This window comes from Rattus norvegicus, chromosome 2 (assembly GCF_036323735.1).
Source record: "Rattus norvegicus strain BN/NHsdMcwi chromosome 2, GRCr8, whole genome shotgun sequence".
NCBI classification, from domain to species: domain Eukaryota; kingdom Metazoa; phylum Chordata; class Mammalia; order Rodentia; family Muridae; genus Rattus; species Rattus norvegicus.
Window position 1 is genome coordinate 81,371,982 of NC_086020.1, and position 20,717 is coordinate 81,392,698.

General features: G+C 39.1%; 1 long non-coding RNA gene across 2 annotated transcripts; it reads left to right on the forward strand.

The window, feature by feature from the left end:
• The first annotated feature begins 115 nt into the window (after positions 1-115).
• On the forward strand, positions 116-13,500 carry LOC134485867 (uncharacterized). 2 transcript variants are annotated; one of them, XR_010064160.1, is made up of 2 exons: positions 116-313; positions 8,486-13,500. It is a non-coding gene; the product is annotated as an uncharacterized LOC134485867 (long non-coding RNA). The 2 variants fall into 2 exon arrangements; XR_010064159.1 differs by having other exon boundaries at positions 8,552-13,500.
• Positions 13,501-20,717: the final 7,217 nt, after the last annotated feature.

Below are 20,717 nucleotides of genomic sequence, written 5' to 3' on the forward strand. Positions count from 1 at the left end.
TCTCAGGGGACAATAAGAAGCACAGCCTTGTGGGTACTTAACTCAAGCTGACTGTCAATCTGTTTCTCTTAGTTGCCCATGTTATCAAATTTATAAATTGTCTATCTTTCAGTCATCTGCAGCCTCACTTTGATCCTGCTGCTGAGGCAGGCTAAAGCTCACCTTCACCCTGGACCTGCTCATGATACGCAGATGAGAATAGCAGCACATGCCAGAGTTCCCCTGCCATACTTTCTTAACTTAAAGTAACACGGAAAAATGATTTCATGTTTAACACCAGGCTCTCACAGCAATAACCTTGCTTCAGTCTAAAGTGAGTAAGCATTTGGATAATTCAACATTGGTTTCTCATTTTACCAAATATCATATTTACTATTCTGTAGTTTCAAAAACCTTGTTGTAAGACATTATCTGTAGCCTTGAAATTAATAGTGACATTGAGCTTATTTTGACTTAAAAGTTGTGTTGGGAAAAGTATTTTATTGTATTCTAGGAATAATCTTCATTATCCTTCGCAACATCTTTATTTTAATTTCTTTCCACCCTCCTTGATAGATGCATGCATCTTATATGATGTTATGGACATTTCCTTCCAACTTTTCTTATAATCCATGCCCCCAGTCAGTCCTTTTTATTTCTGAATTCTTTCTTTCTTTCTTTCCTTTTTTGGAGACATTATATTCATTTGTTATATGGGGTAAAAAGAAAAAATGGTATTGTAGCAGAATTAAACATTCAGAGACTTTTTAAACCACCCTGATGGGCTGAGCCTGCACCCATTGACTGCTAATTGAGAAAATGCTTTACAGCTGGATCTTAAGGAGGCATTTTTCCTTTTCTTTTTCATTTTAATTATCTTTCATCTTTTCTTTTTACAGTCCAGTCATAAACATACACATCAACCCACTTCTCCAAAGTAATCTTTCTTTCTTTCTCTATTGCTCCTGCTCTTTGACCCTGGTAGAGTAACCATGTATATTGAATGCTTAATAGCATGCACTGTACAATGCACACAATTATATCGAGCATTCAAGAGTAAAGTCTCCAAATTAACTTTTCTTTCAAATTTTGTATTCATTTTTACACTCCAGATTTTATTCCCCTCTCAGTCCACCCTCTGACTGTTCCACATCCCATACCTCCTCCCTGTCCTCCCCCCCGATTTCTAAGGCTTATCTCTAAAATATTTAGCTTCTAGCTCATAATATCCCCTTCAAAGTTACATTTTATATTAAGAGAAGTAGCACATGCACAGCTTTTGCATGAATAAGGGAATGGCGTAAGTGGCAGCATCCATTGACTAACTGAGCCTGACCTCTGTTCTTCCTGTTGGTAACTATGGATACAGATTAATACTTCTCAGACCTTCTACAACATAACCCCATCATTCATGATCCTCTTAACCTCTTGCCTCTAAAAGTTCGTATGTGTTTGTGTGTGTGTGTGTGTATGTGTGTGTGTGTGTGTGAGAGAGAGAGAGAGAGAGACAGAGAGAGAGAGAGAGCGAGAGAGCGAGAGAGAGAGAGAGAGAGAGAGAGAGAGAGAGAGAGAGAGAGAGAAGGGCTGTCAATTTGACCCACACTTCAGTTTCGTCTTAGTGTCAATGACGCAGAGAACTTTAACATCAGATGATGGAAAAACCAATCCCCTGCCCACTCTTCACATCTTCCTTTTTGCCTCTCTTAAAACCAGAATGGAGTCATACCTTCCCTATCTGACCATTCTACATTCCTTTCTGTGAACTACTTTCACAGAGACTTACTCAGAAATACCCTCTTATATTTTTGTGGAATTTGGTGTTTCTCTCAATTCAGTCCCATGCTTAAGAATTCAGTTCTCCTCCTGGCCCGCCCTCAGACAGTTCCTCATCCCATTTTTGCTCACCCTGACCCCACCAATGACTGGACTGTAAAAAGAAAAGGTTAAGGATAATTAAAAAGAAAAAGGAAGAAAAATGCCTCCTTGAGATCCAGCTGTAAAGCATTTTCTCAATTAGCAATCAATGGGGGCAGGCTTAGCTCATCATGGATGGAGCCATACCTGGACTGGTAATCCTGGTTTCTATAAGAAAGCACCTTTCCATGGCTTCTGCATCAACCCTTGTTTCCAGGATTCTGTCCTGTGTTCCTTTCTATCCTGACTTCCTTTGGTGATGAAAAGCAATATGGAAATGTAAGCCAAATAAATTCTATCCTCCCTCAGTGCCCCCAAAAGAATTCAGTTCTCCTCACCACAGTTTGAATAACAGTTCTTTGAGAAGCTGCACTGGCTTTGTTAAGCTGATGCTAGAACTTAAAGTCTTATGGCAGCAACAGGAAAGAGAAATTAGAAATAAAACATGAGAGCGTTAGGACAATAAAAAGTGCACAAGAAGTCTAGATAGGAGTTCAGGAGGCTTGCCTGAACTCTGCTCTGTTAATATGCTGGATGTCCAGTAGAAGTCAGTGCTAACTACTCATCTAGTCTAGGGCTCCAAGAAGCCCTAGTAGAGTTAATCCTATTAAATCTCACATGACAAGCTCCTTTTTCATTTTAATAATGTTTTACTTATTCTCTGAGAATTTTATATAGATGTAGACTGGACTGCGATTATACTCACTCCTTATTTCCCCTCTGACTCTCCTACGGCCCCCATTGCAAGCATGCCCCCCAACACTAAAACAGGCTTATTGCATCCATCAGACAGCAATCAGGAGACAGTCAAGTTCAAAACCTTTACCTCAAAAAATACTAGAAATTTCCCACCAAAGACCGGGAAGACAGAGAAAATGATTTTTGAACCCACAAACGACAACCACAACAAAACATGAGAGTAAAGTAATTTTTATATTTAAAACATAAACCAGTGTTTAAAATAGGTTATATAAACATTTATGTAGCACTAAATATGATTTCTACAATTTTTTCTTAAACCACGTGTTTGAAAGTAGAAAAGTTGGCTGTAATTGAGCACACTGCAGTGTGTTGTTAATGCAGCCCTGTCTAGCATTGAGCAGTTTTTCCGTCATGACTAAGGTTGTAAAGTTTATAGAGGAGATTGCTAGCTCTTCACTGTGTTTCCGGAGACTATCCTAAGTATTTATTATTATTATTTTATTGTTTTTCAAGACAAGGATTCATTTTGTAGCCTTGACTGTCCAGGAACTTACTCTGTAGACCAGACTAGCCTTGAACTCAGAGAGATTCACCTGACTTGCCCTCCAAATGCTAGGATTAAAGGGTGGTACCACTGCTGGCCTCCAAAGTATATATTTTTAAATATTTCCTATGAGGTAGTATAATTTCTCTGAATTTTACAGATAAGAAAATGTCCCAGAAAGAATAAAGATGGCACTCAAGGCTACAAAGAAAGTAGCTGGTAGGACTGGAACTGAGTTCACAGATCCTATCCGTGAACCCAGGAGCTCTGTATCATGGTAAGCTATCTCTTGGATGCCAATCATGTCACCTGCTCTGCTGTCATGAAAATCTTGCAAATTTGATATTGTCAATCCTCAAAACAAGTCCTAGAGTCAGTAGTATCATAGAGATTGATATCGTTAGATGTTGTTTCATAGTATATTGATTTTTTTCCACTTAAGATGTTCATTCTCACATTATATGTTACTAAAAATAAGAGATGGAAATGTTAACAGCATAATATGAAACATAGGAGTTGAACTCTGAGCTGCTTAGTAAGTGTCTCAGGTTAGGAGATCAATTGTATGAACCAGAGTGCTTCAATTCATGTTATCCTATTTTACTTAACAATGACTCTAACACAACAAGAGTAGGGAACCATGCAACTCAAATATGACAAAAAGAAGCTACTCTATGCATCTTAGTGCATAAATGTGCTGTGATTTTAGCCCTTCGGTGGAGATAGTAGAGCACATCCCCTGTGAATATGGGGCTACTCTGTCATAATTCAGGTTTCTGGTTTGCATTCTTTTGCTTTTAGATTTCTGCTTAACAAATACCATGAAATTAGCATCTCAAATGGTTATACATTTATTATCTCAGAGTTTTGTAGGGCACAAGTCGAGGATGCCTCAGATGGGTTCTTGATTAGGTTCTTATAAGGTCAGAATAAATAAAAGTTGGCAGGATGAATGTTTTAAGAGCTGCAGGTTCTTAGGAAAGACTGTGCTTATAAGATCATTCATGTCACTGTTAGAACTTAGTCTCTGCAGCCATATGTTTGACTTGTCTATTTTCTTAGAGGCTGTCAAGTGAAGTGTCCTTCTCAGGCCACTTACTGTCCTTTGCACATGTCTCTTACCATCTCAGAAATTACAGACAGTGTCTGGGTTCATTCCTGTGCTTCTGGTCTTTCCTTTTTCCTCAAGTCAGAGGAATCTCTGCCTTTAAAAGACTCATAAGTCATGTGAGGTAACCTAGTTCCAGCTGTGGGTTTGACACCAGGAGCTGAGGTCGGAAAAGCTCTCCTAACTGCCACCAGACACAGGATTTCCAATCTAGGACCAGGCAGAATGTGAGCCAAGTAGGTTGGGGAAATTGAGACATGGGCTTACTTCACTGATTAAATGAAGCAGAGCAGTGAGACTGCACTTAGTGTGACCATTAAAAAGGAAATTTATCAATTCTTGCCTGGGGGCTTATCAAAATGAATGACCCACTTTTTTTAATTCAGTCAGGAATTCACTCTTAATTCAGGACGGCTGAACTCTCTCTAAGTGAACTCTGTTAAAATTTCTTAGACATGTCAAAAAAGCTTTTGCTGGGCATTTAATTCTGGTTGCTTCTTGTGGCTTTTTAAACATCCATCCCTTTTATTAACTTGAAATTGAAATATGCATCTTCTTAAACCCAATTAATGGGGAAAAAACCTGGTAGAAAGTCATGACTCAAAAGAGATTTAGACAGAAATGGTTTCAACTACTTTTTTTCCTTAAATTCTAATGAGGTGACTGACATACATCACCATTTTTAAAGGGCCACCAAGTCAAAAACCCTAAGTTACAAGAGATGCTTGTCTGAAAGGGAGGGCAGCTCAACATATCTGTTTCCTCAAACAGATGTGTTTTTCTCATACTTGTATGATAGCTCTTTGACTCTGAGAAATGAAAAGCCCCAAGACACTGGTAACTTTTTAGACAGCAGCCTCTGTAGCACACAGGAAATAGGACCTAACCAGTTTAAATAATCAAACTATGTTTATAAACCTTCTTTATACACCACATTTTTTTCTTTTGATCTAGATTCTTGTGCCTGTACCTAATTGCCTAGTTGGTCTCCCATAGCTACTGTAAGGAGTCAGTGACTAAGGATATGTGCTTAGCTTAAGCAGTAAGGCTTTTATTTGAAGCACTCTTACTACCTAATGACTTCTCACAAGAGCTCTTGGGCAGTTCAATTACCCAAACAGGGTGGTGCCACCTGACAATTGCCTCGAAAAAGTCTGGACTGAACACTACTACATGACGTTGACCTTAGCTTTACTCTATCCTAGGTGATCTTAATGTTTTTCTTACTCTTCCTATGCCCACTTTCCTTTTGTCTTTCCTTACTTCACCTTCAAATAAATTGTGTGCATGTACCTTCACACTCAGTTAATGATAATTTATGTATGTAGTTAGCTCATATTCTGTCTTGTCAGGTGATCGAGGTTCCTTGTGCACATTCTTAAGTGTATAGAAAACATTTAGGAAATACTACATTGTCCTAAAAGAGCTTAGGATTATATGTGTACACTATATGTACTGTTGATCTAACATGAATATGTTAAATGTTGTCCTAAACCAGGATTCCAATGCCAAAAGCAATCTTTATCACCCATGTAAGATACTAGACTTAAATTAAATTAATATAACTGTGTTCATGCTATAGCTTTTGCTGTCAGGTTTTGTTAACCTTCATAATATTTTGCTCAAGACAAACAAGTAAAAAGCAGAAATTTGGGGAAATAGTGCCCAGGTTCCTCTCAGCCTATTTGATCTTTGGACAGGGTCCTCTCAGCATTTCTGGTCTTTAAACAGCTTATCCAGTGGCCCTGAGACTGACTTTTCGTTTCCTTTAGCACTCTGGAAACTAGTAATTACATTTTTCCCTGCTCCTTTGAGGTGTTAATTTTCTCTCAGCCTCTTGTCAGTTTTACAACCCAGGAAATGTTTCTCTCAAGGACTTAGAAGCTATGTCTTCAGAATATAATTATTCAGAAAGATAGTGTCTCCAGTGGCCAGTCTCCAGGGAGAGCAGGGTTCTAAAGTGCCACTTAGCAGACAGATGGCCTAATCAAGCTGACCTTCTTTCCCACAGAACCCTTATGTTACTTTCATATTAGATCCTTAAGTTCTTAAAAGCTCTCTACTTTATAGTGTATATTTGGAAAATATTGGTGTGTGTGTGTGTGTGTGTGTGTGTGTGTGTGTGTGTGTGTCTGTGTGTGTGTATGTGTGTGTGCATGGTGTTCATATACATATGCATATATGCTGATTGCCTGATTAGGACTTCACTGATAAGTACATGTTGGAATGGTGCAGACCCAGAGTCTGATTAGCTTACCTTGGGCTATTTTTGGGGTCCTGAACAATCATTTCTTGCCCATCACTATGTTGGACCTAACATCCTATGACTAATAGAATCAAACCTTTTGGGGTCTATTAACTTAATGGACCACTAGATTCTAGCCACCCAAAAAGTTAAGAATGTCATCAGATAGCATCTAAACTACAGAATAGATTCCCCCTTCTTGCTGTAGCCCCCTTATTTGATGTACCCACCAATGTATGTATTAGGCAGATTGATTTACAATTCCTTTTGTTCTGTTACAATAAAACTCCACTGGAACATTCTATTTTGGGAGGCTTACATGTATGTTCCCAAGCCATGTCTATTCACATTTGCTCTAAAACAAGACTTGCCTTCTATTCCTTTGACATATAAGTTGTCTATTTTGATTACAGTATAAAAATACTAATGAAAACTGTTATTTTATATGCAAGGTAAAATAATAAAATAGCTTTCTTATCTTTTATTAATACAGATTTGTGAAAAACTTTCATTAATAGTCTTGGTCAATATTTAATAATTGTGAATAAAAATGTTTCTTCCCTGTTTATTTGATCCATAACACTTGTGTCCTTGACAATTGTAAATGTTAAATAACAACTCTGCTTTAAGGGGATAAGAAAAACGTGTGTATTCTGTAGCAGATGGCTTGGTATAATGAACTTGAGAGAATCTATATGACAAGTTCTGCCATGGAAAGGGTTACATGAACTTCTATATACACAGAGCAAAGAAAGCTAAAAACAACACGTGTAGTAAAGGAATCAACAAAGGCATTAGCTTGGCATTGGGATTCAGTTGTTATTGCATTTTTAAAGTTGAGGTTTCTGAAGGCTTACAATCTTCTAAGCTTAGTGAAACAGCCTGAAAAAAAGTGTATTATGGCAGACAAAATTTTGGAATCACGTGTTATCAATAACCTTAATATACAACAAAATAATTTTACATCTCAACTTGTAACACTCCATCTCTCTAGGATTGTAGTATTTTAATCAAGCAAAGTTATGGAGTCTGCAGGAATTCTGATAAAAGTGCAACTTCCTTAGAGAACTTAAGACAGAACATTCAAAGCAAGTGAACTGTTTCCCAAGCATACCTGGTTGTTTGGAGTCAAAACTGGTATTTAAAGCCTTACTCATTTATTTTGTAGCAAACCTCTCAATGATACATTCTGTCTGTACACACATTCCCCTAAAGGAAGGACAAAAAAAATGAATTGAAAAAAAATATGAGAGGTAGGAAGAATTCTTGTTAAAAATGGAGGAAGAGAAATTTATAAACTCACTTTACCTATGAAATACAGCAAGAATATATTGAAAAGTGTCCCAAGTCTAGCATGAGATGAAGGAAAGAGTGCCTTCTACCTCCATAGTCAGATTTCCCTGGTAACAAGTGTCAGACTGCGAAGGCTCTGATTGATGTGGAAGGAAACAAGTTACATTGCAGTAGTTTTATGCATGACAATAGAAAGCATAAAATTCATGGGTCAAGGACAAAAATAAGTTTCTAAAGCAGTAGTAATATATAAAAAGTTGTACTGATTTCTTGGGGTCTTGTTTGCCAATATTAGGACAGACTATCTCTATCTCTAAGATACATAGATAAATGAGTATATATACAAGACTATCTCTATCTCTAAGATACACAGATATATGTATATTATATACAAGAGAAGCTATGAGGCAAGAGAACCCAAAGCATTCTTGACAGCAAGTAGGTATGCATGACTCTGGTCTTAGTCCTTCAGTAAGATGTCATTGTTAATGGGATATAACCAAAGATTTCTTTGAATTCTAAGATACAGAGTTTATGTCTCTCAAAGAATTTAAAAAAGAAATTTAGAAAAAATGAAAGAAGTATGGAGAATGAGAAACATGTGGAGAGCAGGTCATCAGATAGTTATTGAGTTTGGAAGGGACAGATAAGAACAAGACCTATTTGGGAATACTGATACAAAAATTTTCTGATTTTCCAGTTTCCTTTCATTAGTATGTGGTCTCTATCAAATCTGTAAAGGCTGACTCAGTCTTCCTTCAAATAGCAATCCACCATTGGTCAAAACAAAGAAAACAACTGATATGTGGTACCCAACGCCAGCTGATACATCTACAATACAACTCAACATCTAAGATTTCCAACATTATGGCAGAGGGAAAGAAAGAAAGAATGTAACAGTCAGAGGACCAGGACATCTGCTCCAAGAAATGTACATCCATCAACTCTCAACAATATGGTCATCTAGATAATAACTGAACACCAGTGGACAATCCAAGGTAAATGAGGGGAAATCTCACAAGGCTCTACTCCTAGACGAAGAGGTATAAAAAATTAAAGGCTTCCAAGAGAAGGAGAATCAATCTTTTCTAGGAATGGTACCCCTAAAGGGTTGTTTAGTCTCAAATTTTCAAACCTAATCTATAGACACATGAGCAAACTAAATGGATTCATCAGGCTATTTGTATGTGTGTGTGGGTTGCTCTCTGTGTGTAGCAATAATAGTTCAAAAGGAAGAGAGTGAGTGGAAGGGAGAATGGGAGAGCAGTTAGAGATAACACACACACACACACACACTACTTGTGTGCAAGATTCTAAAAACAATTTTTAAGAAGTCTTTTAATTAAAAAAAGGCCTCTGAAAAGTAAGTGTCCATCAATACAATGTCTTGGGCTTTTATTAATCTCCTGATTTTTGTAAAAGATTTCTGTATTTTCTTCTTCTTTGTTTTTCTAAGAAACTAAGCTTACTTTATCCTAATTTACTTACAAGTGAAAATATCACATAGCAGGCTTAAGAAGGCATTCAAACACTCGTGTAGTCCAAAATTCTCTGTGAATATACAGTTAGAATGGGTTTTCCAGGGCAATACAACTTTACTTGGGTTTTACATACCTGTTATCCGTGATGTATTTATTTTCTGTGTTTCTGGGTACTTCAGTATCCCCCAAATTCAATTCATATGTTCATAGTTGATCAGTGTTGTAGGATGTCATGCAGGTACAAGATAAAATGAGGCCTGTCATTGGACGAGAAGGAAGGATGGGCAGGAGAAAAGTTTTTGACAGAGGAGAAGACTGGAGCAAGTCAGAGGAAGCAGTGGAGAGAACATGGAGACTGATGTTGAGATTCCTCTCTGCATACTTACAGGTTCTTATGAATATTCTTAAGGGATGGATGTGTACAGGGCTTTGTATGTCTAGGTTGGCAATTATATCTTATCAATTAGAGAGGTTATTTTGTTGTGTGTACTTTCATGTGAAAATTTAAGTTCAAGAGAGTATGTAGTGGCTGGAGACACTAGGCTGCCATGGAAATTGGGATTTATATTATTGACATGGTGGCAACATGCCTTGGGAACTAGATGGGTAGACATTGTTGCCAGGCTCAGAGAGAAGCCATTGGCAATGTGATATGGGGTGGAACAGAGCGGGTGAGAGGCTTTGCTGACTGAGATGAAGATATCTACCAGATATCTTGGGGCACTACGGTGCTGGAACTAGTGTGGGATAAACGACAACATTTTTTTTTGTAATTTTACAGCAACAGTATATTTACTCCTTTGTTACTTTCCTTTTTCTTTGCTGGATGTCGCCATACCACAGTCAGAGTAATAATTTTCAACCTTATGTCAAATCATATTTCTTCATTGAAAATTATTTACTAGATTCTATTTATGATCATCAAGAAAACTGACTCCTACGTATGTAAGCCAAGCACACCAAGCCTCTATCTTGTGTACTGGGTGCTATTTCACTTAACTGGACTTCTATCTTTGAGTATGTATATTATTAAGAGTTCAGCTGCAAAAGTTTTTCTTTCCCTTTCCTTGGCATTTGGAATCATCAAAGTGACTATATAGTTTTACATTTTTCCATATGTTTATACTATTTATCACCACATACAATTATTTGACCTTGCCTTTAAAATTAACTATCTCCATGTTAGAATCATTACAGCCCTTTAAAGATGATTTTTTAAAAAAAGTCTTTAGGTATACTTTTGTTTGTAACTAAAAGAATTCCTAACATTAGGGAATATTTGGTGAAACAGTTTGGGAAAATATGACCCTTAACCCTGCCAAGAATGAGGAGTTTCTATAATAGTCTATTCTATGACTCTTCAATCTAAGTGAAGCCTCATTGTTATGTAACACATTGGTATTTATCACACTTAGAAATAGACACAATGTATTAGTTTCTGAGCAGAGAATATTTCTGCACAGCCTCTGGGTAATTAGTTAAGGAGTATTACCATGGCAACTGGGAAATATGATCTCCATGAGGAACCTCAGGAATTGCTAGACAACCAAGGGCATCTTCCAAGACAACAATGGTCACCTATCCTCTTCACTCAAATCATATAAATTAAATTTTTAAAACAGTCCAATTTTTAATTGTAGGCATATGTTCACCAAAAATCAATAGAAGGTACAGAGATGTCCTACATGCACCTACACAATAATTACACTTGGCCAATATCCTTCATGAGAGTGCTGTATTCCTTAGGACTGATGATCCATTACTATTGAAACCCAAGTTTTGTGGTTTACATAATGAAGTAAATAGTTCCTGTATATCTTATAAGGTTACACATCGGTCTGCAAAACTCCTTTTTTTTTTCAGATAAAGTAACACTGTTTCTAGGTGTGATTGAATTGTAGGGAAGCTTGTCAATCAACTGCAGATGTCAAGAAAAGGTAGCCACAAAGTTGGGAGCAGCACAGAGGTGTGAGGAATTTTACTGTTCTTATATTCAAATTGTTTTGAAAGCTACGTATTTTAAGCTACCGCACAAATTTATGAAATAAGTGATACATTAGTACAGACAACACACACAGCATGTAGTAAATCCTTGAAAAGTGGAATGGTGAAGGGAAAAGTAACCATAGGCTAGCATTTTATTTACATAGTAAAGATACATATTAGGAGTTCAACAACTGTAGTTCCCTCCCACCCCGTCTGTTTTAGGGGATGTGACATGTGTATTTTACAGCCAATAATTGTAGCAGTTGTTTTTCTTGTTATTATGACAAAATACTAGGAATGAAGCAAATGAGGGATTATTTCATATTAGAGTTTGAGGAGAAACTACATACAATGGCAGAAGAGGATACTGAGGGGACTGACTGATCCCATTGCAGCAATCAGGAAGATGATCAGACACACATTAGTGCTTACTATCTCCTCTCTGATCAGTCTGATACTCCAGTTCCAGAGATGCTCCCATTCCTATGGGCAGTGGATCCTCTGGAAACACCACCACTTGTCTCCTCTGGGAATCTAAGTGCAGTCTAGTTAAGAAGCACGATTAAGTGTCATAGTACAATCTGAACAAACATTACACTAAACCAAACCTTAATGAGCAGAAGAGAACCTTTCAGAGTCCCATCCAATTCAATAGAAAACCCAGCTGTTTTCAGATAGAAAGTATTTGAGGCAAATGTCTCATATACACGACATGCTTAAAGGGCTGACAGCTCTCCTGCACACAATATACGCCTAGTGGTGTTCAGTAAATAAGAATGGCATTGAAGAGAGCATCTATGCTTAGAAATAATGAGAACATAGTAGAAAGTAATTTGATATTTATGTGGGTAATTATGGTCATTTCAAGATTACACAAATCAGATCAGCTTGAGTTACTCATACATAATATGAATAAGTATATATATATATGTATATATATATATATCTTAAATTCTTAGGATTTATTTTAAAAACACACATGCAAGCCATTTAGAGATATAAACTGTAAAAGAAAACAATAACAAAAACATTTATACAATACTACTCAGATACTAAGAAAGAGGATATCCTGAGTTTTGTAGGCAAGTAAATGGAACTAGAAAATATTATCCTGAGTGAGCTAACTCAGATCCAAAAGGACATGCATGGTATGTTCTCACTAAAAAGTGGATATTAGCTCAAAAATGTACAGAATACCAAGGATAAAGTCCATACAAATCAAAAAGGTAAGTAAACTGAAGGGCCTTAATTCCACTTGGGAGAGAAAAGAAAGCAATCACAGGAGGGGGAAGGAGGGAGGGAGAGTCTTGGGTTGGAAAGAGGACAGGGAGAAGAGGGGAACATGATCAGGTATTAGGTGGCAGAAAAGACCTGAAGCCCTGAAGGCCAGCACTAAGAATGGAAACAGGCGACCTCAGGAGGTAGGGGGTGGGATCCTCCAGAATGTACCAGAGACCTGTGAGGTGAGAGACTCTCAGTACTCAAAGGGAGGGACCTTAGATGAAATGCCTTACAGTAGGGAAAGGGAAATTGTAGAGCCAACTTCAGCAAAAAGATAGGGCATCAAGTGAGTGATGGAGTTGCCACTGCCTCACTGTCAAAAACTCTGGCCCATAATTGTTCTTGTCTGAAAGAACTGCAGGGAAAAAATGGAGAAGATCCTGAAGGAAAGGAAGTCCAATGACAGGCCCAGGGTCAGAATGAGTTCAGGAGAAGCCCCAAGTCTTGACATTACTACTGAGGCTGTGGAGGGCTTGCAAAAAGGATCTATCATGACTGGCCTCCAAAGACCCAACAAGCAGCTGAAAGAGTTCGATGCAGATACACCTAACTAATTAATGGACAGAAGCTGCTGACCCCAGTGGTTGAATTAGGGAAAAGCTGGAAGAAGTTGAGGAGGAGGGTAAACCTGTAGGTGGACCAGTAGTGTCAATTAATCTGGATCCCTGAGATCTCTCAGATACTGCACCACAGACCAGGCAGCATAAACCAGTTGATATGAGAGGCTCCTAAAAATACACAGCAGAGGACTGCAGGGTCTGGGTTCAGTCAGAGAGGATACACTTAACCCTCAAGAGACTGGAGTCCCTAGGGAGTAGAGAGGTCAAGTGGGGTTGGGGATGTGTGGGATGAGGTCATCCTCTTGGAGATTGGGTAGTGGCAGAGGGAGGAGGTATGGGATATGGAACAGTCAGAAGGTGGACTGGGAGGAGGATAAAATTGGGAGTATAAATAAAAGTTAAATAAATTTTTTTTATTAACTTGAGTATTTCTTATATACATTTCGAGTGTTATTCCCTTTCCCGGTTTCCGGGCAAACATCACCCTCCCCCCTCCCCTTCCTTATGGGTGTTCCCCTCCCAAAACTCCCCCCATTGCCGCCCCCCCCCACAGTCTAGTTCACTGGGGGTTCAGTCTTAGCAGGACCCAGGGCTTCCCCTTCCACTGGTGCTCTTACTAGGATATTCATTGCTCCCTATGGGGTCAGAGTCCAGGGTCAGTCCATGTATAGTCTTTAGGTAGTGGCTTAGTCCCTGGAAGCTCTGGTTGCTTGGCATTGTTGTACATATGGGGTCTCGAGCCCCTTCAAGCTCTTCCAGCTCTTTCTCTGATTCCTTCAACGGGGGTCCTATTCTCAGTTCAGTGGTTTGCTGCTGGTATTCGCCTCTGTATTTGCTGTATTCTGGCTGTGTCTCTCAGGAGCTATCTACATCCGGCTCCTGTCAGTCTGCACTTCTTTGCTTCATCCATCTTGTCTAATTGGGTGGCTGTATATGTATGGGCCACATGTGGGGCAGGCTCTGAATGGGTGTTCCTTCTGTGTCTGTTTTAATCTTTGCCTCTCCCTTCCCTGCCAAGGTTATTTTTTTCCTCATTTAAAGAAGGAGTGAAGCATTCACATTTTGATCATCCGTCTTGAGATTCGTTTGTTCTAGGGATCTAGGGTAATTCAAGCATTTGGGCTAATAGCCACTTATCAATGAGTGCATACCATGTATGTCTTTCTGTGATTGGGTTAGCTCACTCAGGATGATATTTTCCAGTTCCAACCATTTGCCTACGAATTTCATAAAGTCATTGTTTATGATAGCTGAGTAATATTCCATTGTGTAGATGTACCACATTTTCTGTATCCATTCCCCTGTTGAAGGGCATCTGGGTTCTTTCCACCTTCTGGCTATTATAAATAAGGCTGCGATGAACATAGTGGAGCACGTGTCTCTTTTATATGTTGAGGAATCTTTTGGGTATATGCCCAAGAGAGGTATAGCTGGATCCTCAGGCAGTTCAATGTCCACTTTTCTGAGGAACCTCCAGACTGAATTCCAGAATGGTTGTACCAGTCTGCAATCCCACCAACAATGGAGGAGTGTTCCTCTTTCTCCGCATCCTCGCCAGCATCTGCTGTCACCTGAGTTTTTGACCTTAGCCATTCTCACTGGTGTGAGGTGAAATCTCAGGGTTGTTTTGATTTGCATTTCCCTTATGACTAAAGATGTTGAAGCTTTCTTTAGGTGTTTCTCAGCCATTCGGCATTCCTCAGCTGTGAATTCTTTGTTTAGCTCTGAACCCCATTTTTAATAGGGTTATTTGTTTCCCTGCCGTCTAACTTCTTGAGTTCTTTGTATATTTTGGATATAAGGCCTCTATTTATTGTAGGATTGGTAAAGATCTTTTCCCAATCTGTTGGTTGCCGTTTTGTCCTAACCACAGTGTCCTTTGCCTTACAGAAGCTTTGCAGTTTTATGAGATCCCATTTGTCGATTCTTGATCTTAGAGCGTAAGCCATTGGTGTTTTGTTCAGGAAATTTTTTCCAGTGCCCATGGGTTCCAGATGCTTCCCTAGTTTTTCTTCTATTAGTTTGAGTGTGTCTGGTTTGATGTGGAGGTCCTTGATCCACTTGAACTTAAGCTTTGTACAGGGGAATAAGCGTGGATCGATCTGCATTCTTCTACATGTTGACCTCCAGTTGAACCAGCACTATTTGCTGAAAATGTTATCTTTTTTCCATTGGATGGTTTTGGCTCCTTTGTCAAAAATCAAGTGACCATAGGTGTGTGGGTTCATTTCTGGGTCTTCAATTCTATTCCATTGGTCTATCTGTCTGTCTCTGTACCAATACCATGCAGTTTTTATCACTATTGCTTTGTAATACTGCTTGAGTTCAGGGATAGTGATTCCCCCTGAAGTCCTTTTATTGTTGAGGATAGCTTTAGCTATCCTGGGTTTTTTGTTATTCCAGATAAATTTGCAAATTGTTCTAACTCTTTGAACAATTGGATTGGTATTTTGATGGGGATTAATCCTGCCAATCCATGAGCATGGGAGATCTTTCCATCTTCTGAGGTCTTCTTCAATTTCTTTCCTCAGTGTCTTGAAGTTCTTATTGTACAGATCTTTTACTTGCTCGGTTAAAGTCACACCGAGGTAGTTTATATTATTTGGGTCTATTATGAAGGGTGTCGTTTCCCTAATTTCTTTCTCGGCTTGTTTCTCTTTTGTATAGAGGAAGGCAACTGATTTATTTGAGTTAATTTTATACCCAGCCACTTTGCTGAAGTTGTTTATCAGCTTTAGTAGTTCTCTGGTGGAACTTTTGGGATCACTTAAATATACTATCATGTCATCTGCAAATAGTGATATTTTGACCTCTTCTTTTCCGATCTGTATCCCCTTGACCTCCTTTTGTTGTCTGATTGCTCTGGCTAGAACTTCAAGAACTATATTGAATAAGTAGGGAGAGAGTGGGCAGCCTTGTCTAGTCCCTGATTTTAGTGGGATTGCTTCAAGTTTCTCTCCATTTAGTTTAATGTTAGCAACTGGTTTGCTGTATATGGCTTTTACTATGTTTAGGTATGGGCCTTGAATTCCTATTCTTTCCAGGACTTTTATCATGAAGGGGTGTTGAATTTTGTCAAATGCTTTCTCAGCATCTAATGAAATGATCATGTGGTTTTGTTTTTTCAGTTTGTTTATATAATGGATCACGTTAATGGTTTTCCGTATATTAAACCATCCCTGCATGCCTGGGATGAAGCCTACTTGATCATGGTGGATGATTGTTTTGATGTGCTCTTGGATTTCGTTTGCCAGAATTTTATTGAGTATTTTTGCGTTGATATTCATAAGGGAAATTGGTCTGAAGTTCTCTTTCTTTGTTGTGTCTTTGTGTGGTTTAGGTATAAGAGTAATTGTGGCTTCGTAGAAGGTATTCGGTAGTGATCCATCTGTTTCAATTTTGTGGAATAATTTGGATAATATTGGTATGAGGTCTTCTATGAAGGTTTGATAGAATTCTGCACTGAACCTGTCTGGACTTGGGCTCTTTTTGGTTGGGAGACCTTTAATGACTGCTTCTATTTCCTTAGGAGTTATGGGGTTGTTTAACTGGTTTATCTGTTCCTGATTTAACTTCGGTACCTGGTATCTGTCTAGGAAATTGTCCATTTCCTGCAGATTTTCAAGTTTTGTTGAATATAGGCTTTTATAGTAAGATCTGATGATTTTTTGAATTTCCTCTGAATCTGTAGTTATGTCTCCCTTTTCATTTCTGATTTTGTTAATTTGGACGCACTCTCTGTGTCCTCTCGTTAGTCTGGCTAAGGGTTTATCTATCTTGTTGATTTTCTCAAAGAACCAACTTTTGGTTCTGTTGATTCTTTCTATGGTCCTTTTTGTTTCTACTTGGTTGATTTCAGCTCTGAGTTTGACGATTTCCTGCCTTCTACCCCTCCTGGGTGTATTTGCTTCTTTTTGTTCTAGAGCTTTAGGTGTGCTGTCAAGCTGCTGACATATGCTCTTTCCTGTTTCTTTCTGCAGGCACTCAGCGCTATGAGTTTTCCTCTTAGCACAGCTTTCATCGTGTCCCATAAGTTTGGGTATGTTGTACCTTCATTTTCATTAAATTTTAAAAAGTTTTTAATTTCTTTCTTTATTTCTTCCTTGACCAGGTTATCATTGAGTAGAGCATTGTTCAATTTCCACGTATATGTGGGCATTCTTCCCTTATTGTTATTGAAGACCAGTTTTAGGCCGTGGTGGTCTGATAGCACGCATGGGATTATTTCTATCTTTCTGTACCTGTTGAGGCCCGTTTTTTGACCAATTATATGGTCAATTTTGGAGAAAGTACCATGAGGAGCTGAGAAGAAGGTATATCCTTTTGCTTTAGGATAGAATGTTCTATAAATATCGGTTAAGTCCATTTGGCTCATGACTTCTCTTAGTCTGTCTATGTCTCTGTTTAATTTCTGTTTCCATGATCTGTCCATTGATGAGAGTGGGGTGTTGAAATCTCCCACTATTATTGTGTGAGGTGCAATGTGTGTTTTGAGCTTTAGTAAGGTTTCTTTTACGTATGTAGTTGCCCTTGTATTTGGGGCATAGATATTTAGGATTGAGAGTTCATCTTGGTGGATTTTTCCTTTGATGAATATGAAGTGACCTTCCTTATCTTTTTTGATGACTGTTAGTTGAAAATTGATTTTATTTGATATTAGAATGGCTACTCCAGCTTGCTTCTTCTGACCATTTGCTTGGAAAGTTTTTTTCCAGCCTTTCACTCTGAGGTAGTGTCTGTCTTTGTCTCTGAGGTGTGTTCCCTGTAGGCAGCAGAATGCAGGGTCCGCGTTGTGTATCCAGTTTGTTAATCTATTTCTTTTTATTGGGGAGTTGAGGCCATTGATGTTGAGAGATATTAAGGAATAGTGATTATTGCTTCTCATTATATTCATATTTGGATGTGAGATTATGTTTGTGTACTTTCATTCTCTTTGTTTTGTTGCCAAGATGATTAGTTTCTTGCTTCTTCTAGGGTATAGCTTGCCTCCTTATGTTGGGCTTTACCACACTTGATCTTAGCCAAAAGGCCGAGAAGCGATTGGGCTTTACCATTTATTATCCTTTGTAGTGCTGGATTTGTAGAAAGATATTGTGTAAATTTGGTTTTGTCATGAAATATCTTGGTTTCTCCATCTATGTTAATTGAGAGTTTTGCAGGATACAGTAACCTGGGCTGGCATTTGTGTTCTCTTAGGGTCTGTATGACATCAGTCCAGGATCTTCTGGCCTTCATAGTTTCTGGCGAGAAGTCTGGTGTGATTCTGATAGGTCTGCCTTTATATGTTACTTGACCTTTTCCCTTACTGCTTTTAATATTCTTCTTTATTTTGTGCGTTTGGTGTTTTGACAATTATGTGACGGGAGGTGTTTCTTTTCTGGTCCAATCTATTTGGAGTTCTGTAGGCTTCTTGTATGTCTATGGGTATCTCTTTTTTTAGGTTAGGGAAGTTTTCTTCTATGATTTTGTTGAAGATATTTACTGGTCCTTTGAGCTGGGAGTCTTCACTCTCTTCTATACCTATTATCCTTAGGTTTGATCTTCTCATTGAGTCCTGGATTTCCTGTATGTTTTGGACCAGTAGCTTTTTCCGCTTTACATTATCTTTGACAGTTGAGTCAATGATTTCTATGGAATCTTCTGCTCCTGAGATTCTCTCTTCCATCTCTTGTATTCTGTTGGTGAAGCTTGTATCTACAGCTCCTTGTCTCTTCTTTTGGTTTTCTATATCCAGGGTTGTTTCCATGTGTTCTATCTTGATTGCTTCTATTTCCATTTTTAATTCCTTCAACTGTTTGATTGTGTTTTCCTGGAATTCTTTCAGGGATTTTTGCGATTCCCCTCTGTAGGCTTCTCCTTGTTCTCTAAGGGAGTTCTTCACGTCTTTCTTGAAGTCCTCCAGCATCATGATCAAATATGATTTTGAAACTTGATCTTGCTTTTCTGGTGTGTTTGGATATTCCATGTTCGTTTTGGTGGGAGAATTAGGCTCCGTTGATGCCATGTAGTCTTGGTTACTGTTGCTTGGGTTCCTGTGCTTGCCTCTCGCCATCAGATTATCTCTAGTGTTACATTGTTCTGCTATTTCTGACAGTGGCTAGACTGTCCTATAAGCCTGTGTGTCAGGAGTGCTGTAGACCTGTTTTCCTCTCTTTCAGTCAGTTATGGGGACAGAGTGTTCTGCTTTCGGGCGTGTAGTTTTTCCTCTCTACAGGTCTTCAGCTGTTCCTGTGGGCCTGTGTCTTGAGTTCACCAGGCAGGTCACTTGCAGCAGAAAAGTTGGTCTTACCTGTGGTTCTGAGGCTCAAGTTTGCTCGCGGGGTGCTGCCCTCGGGCTCTCTGTGGCGGCAGCAACCAGGAAGATCTGCGCCACCCCTTCCAGGAGCTTCAGTGCATCAGGGTTCCAGATGGCCTTTGTTGTTTTCCTCTGGCTTCCGAGATGTGTGTGCAGAGAGCAGTTTCTTCTGGTTTCCCAGGCTTGTCTGCCTCTCTGAATGTTTAGCTCTCCCTCCCACGGGATTTGGGTGCAGAGAACTGTTTATCCGGTCTGTTTCCTCAGGTTCTGGTGGTGTCTCAGGCAGGGGTCCCTCCGCTCCTGGGCCCCCCCCCCCCGGGAGCCCAGAGGCCTTATACAGTTTCCTCTTGGGCCAGGGATGTGGGCAGGTGTGGGCAGTGTTGGTGGTCTCTTCCGCTCTGCAGCCTCAGGAGTGCCCACCTGACCAGGCGGTTGGGTCTATGTCTCACGGGGTCTGGGAGTAGAGAGCTGATGCATGCCCGATCTGCGGGTGTGGGACTTCCGGTAAACACAGGACGTGCCCGGTCCTAGAGGAATTCTGCTTCCGTGTGTCCAGAGCTCACCAGGCAGCTTTCTTGCAGCAGAAAAGTTGGTCTTACCTGTGGTCCCGAGGCTCAAGTTCGCTCGCGGGGTGCTGCCCACGGGCACTCTGCAGCGGCAGCAACCAGGAAGCTAAATAAAAATTTTTAAAAAGTATACCATTATACTATGTTAAAAAATTGGCTAAAGCTTATATAATACTTTATGAATGCAGATAATTAAAATGAAAATAATCTAATGTGAAATTGTCTCATGTTACTAGCCATTAGTGAAATGTGAATTAACCATTCAGTGATGTGTTGTAATGGCTAAAATGATAAAACTAGCAAAACTATGAGTTGACAGATATGGAGAACAACGATCATCAATTATGTATAGGATGCTATAAAATGGTATGGCTAAAGAATACTCTTCACTTTCTTAAGAAACCAGACACTATATGATTAACACTTGTGCTTACAGATGATTAATACCAGATTAATTATGATATGTCTTCACAAAAGTATGAACTTGAATATCAATGCACACTTTGTTGGTGTTAATGGTTGGAAACAAACTTGCAACTGGAGAATGGATAAGCTAGAACATCTTGGCAGGTGATTTTGACTGCCACAAATATGTGTGAAAAACAACTTAATGGAGGAAGGGTATGTGTGAGTGCATGTGTGTATGTATGTGAGTGTGTGCATGTGTGTGATTTTGACTGCAAACAGCAACTTAAAAGAGGAAGTGTGTGTTCTACTTGATATCTTTCTCATCACTCTTGATTTTACTTACCAAGCCAGCTTC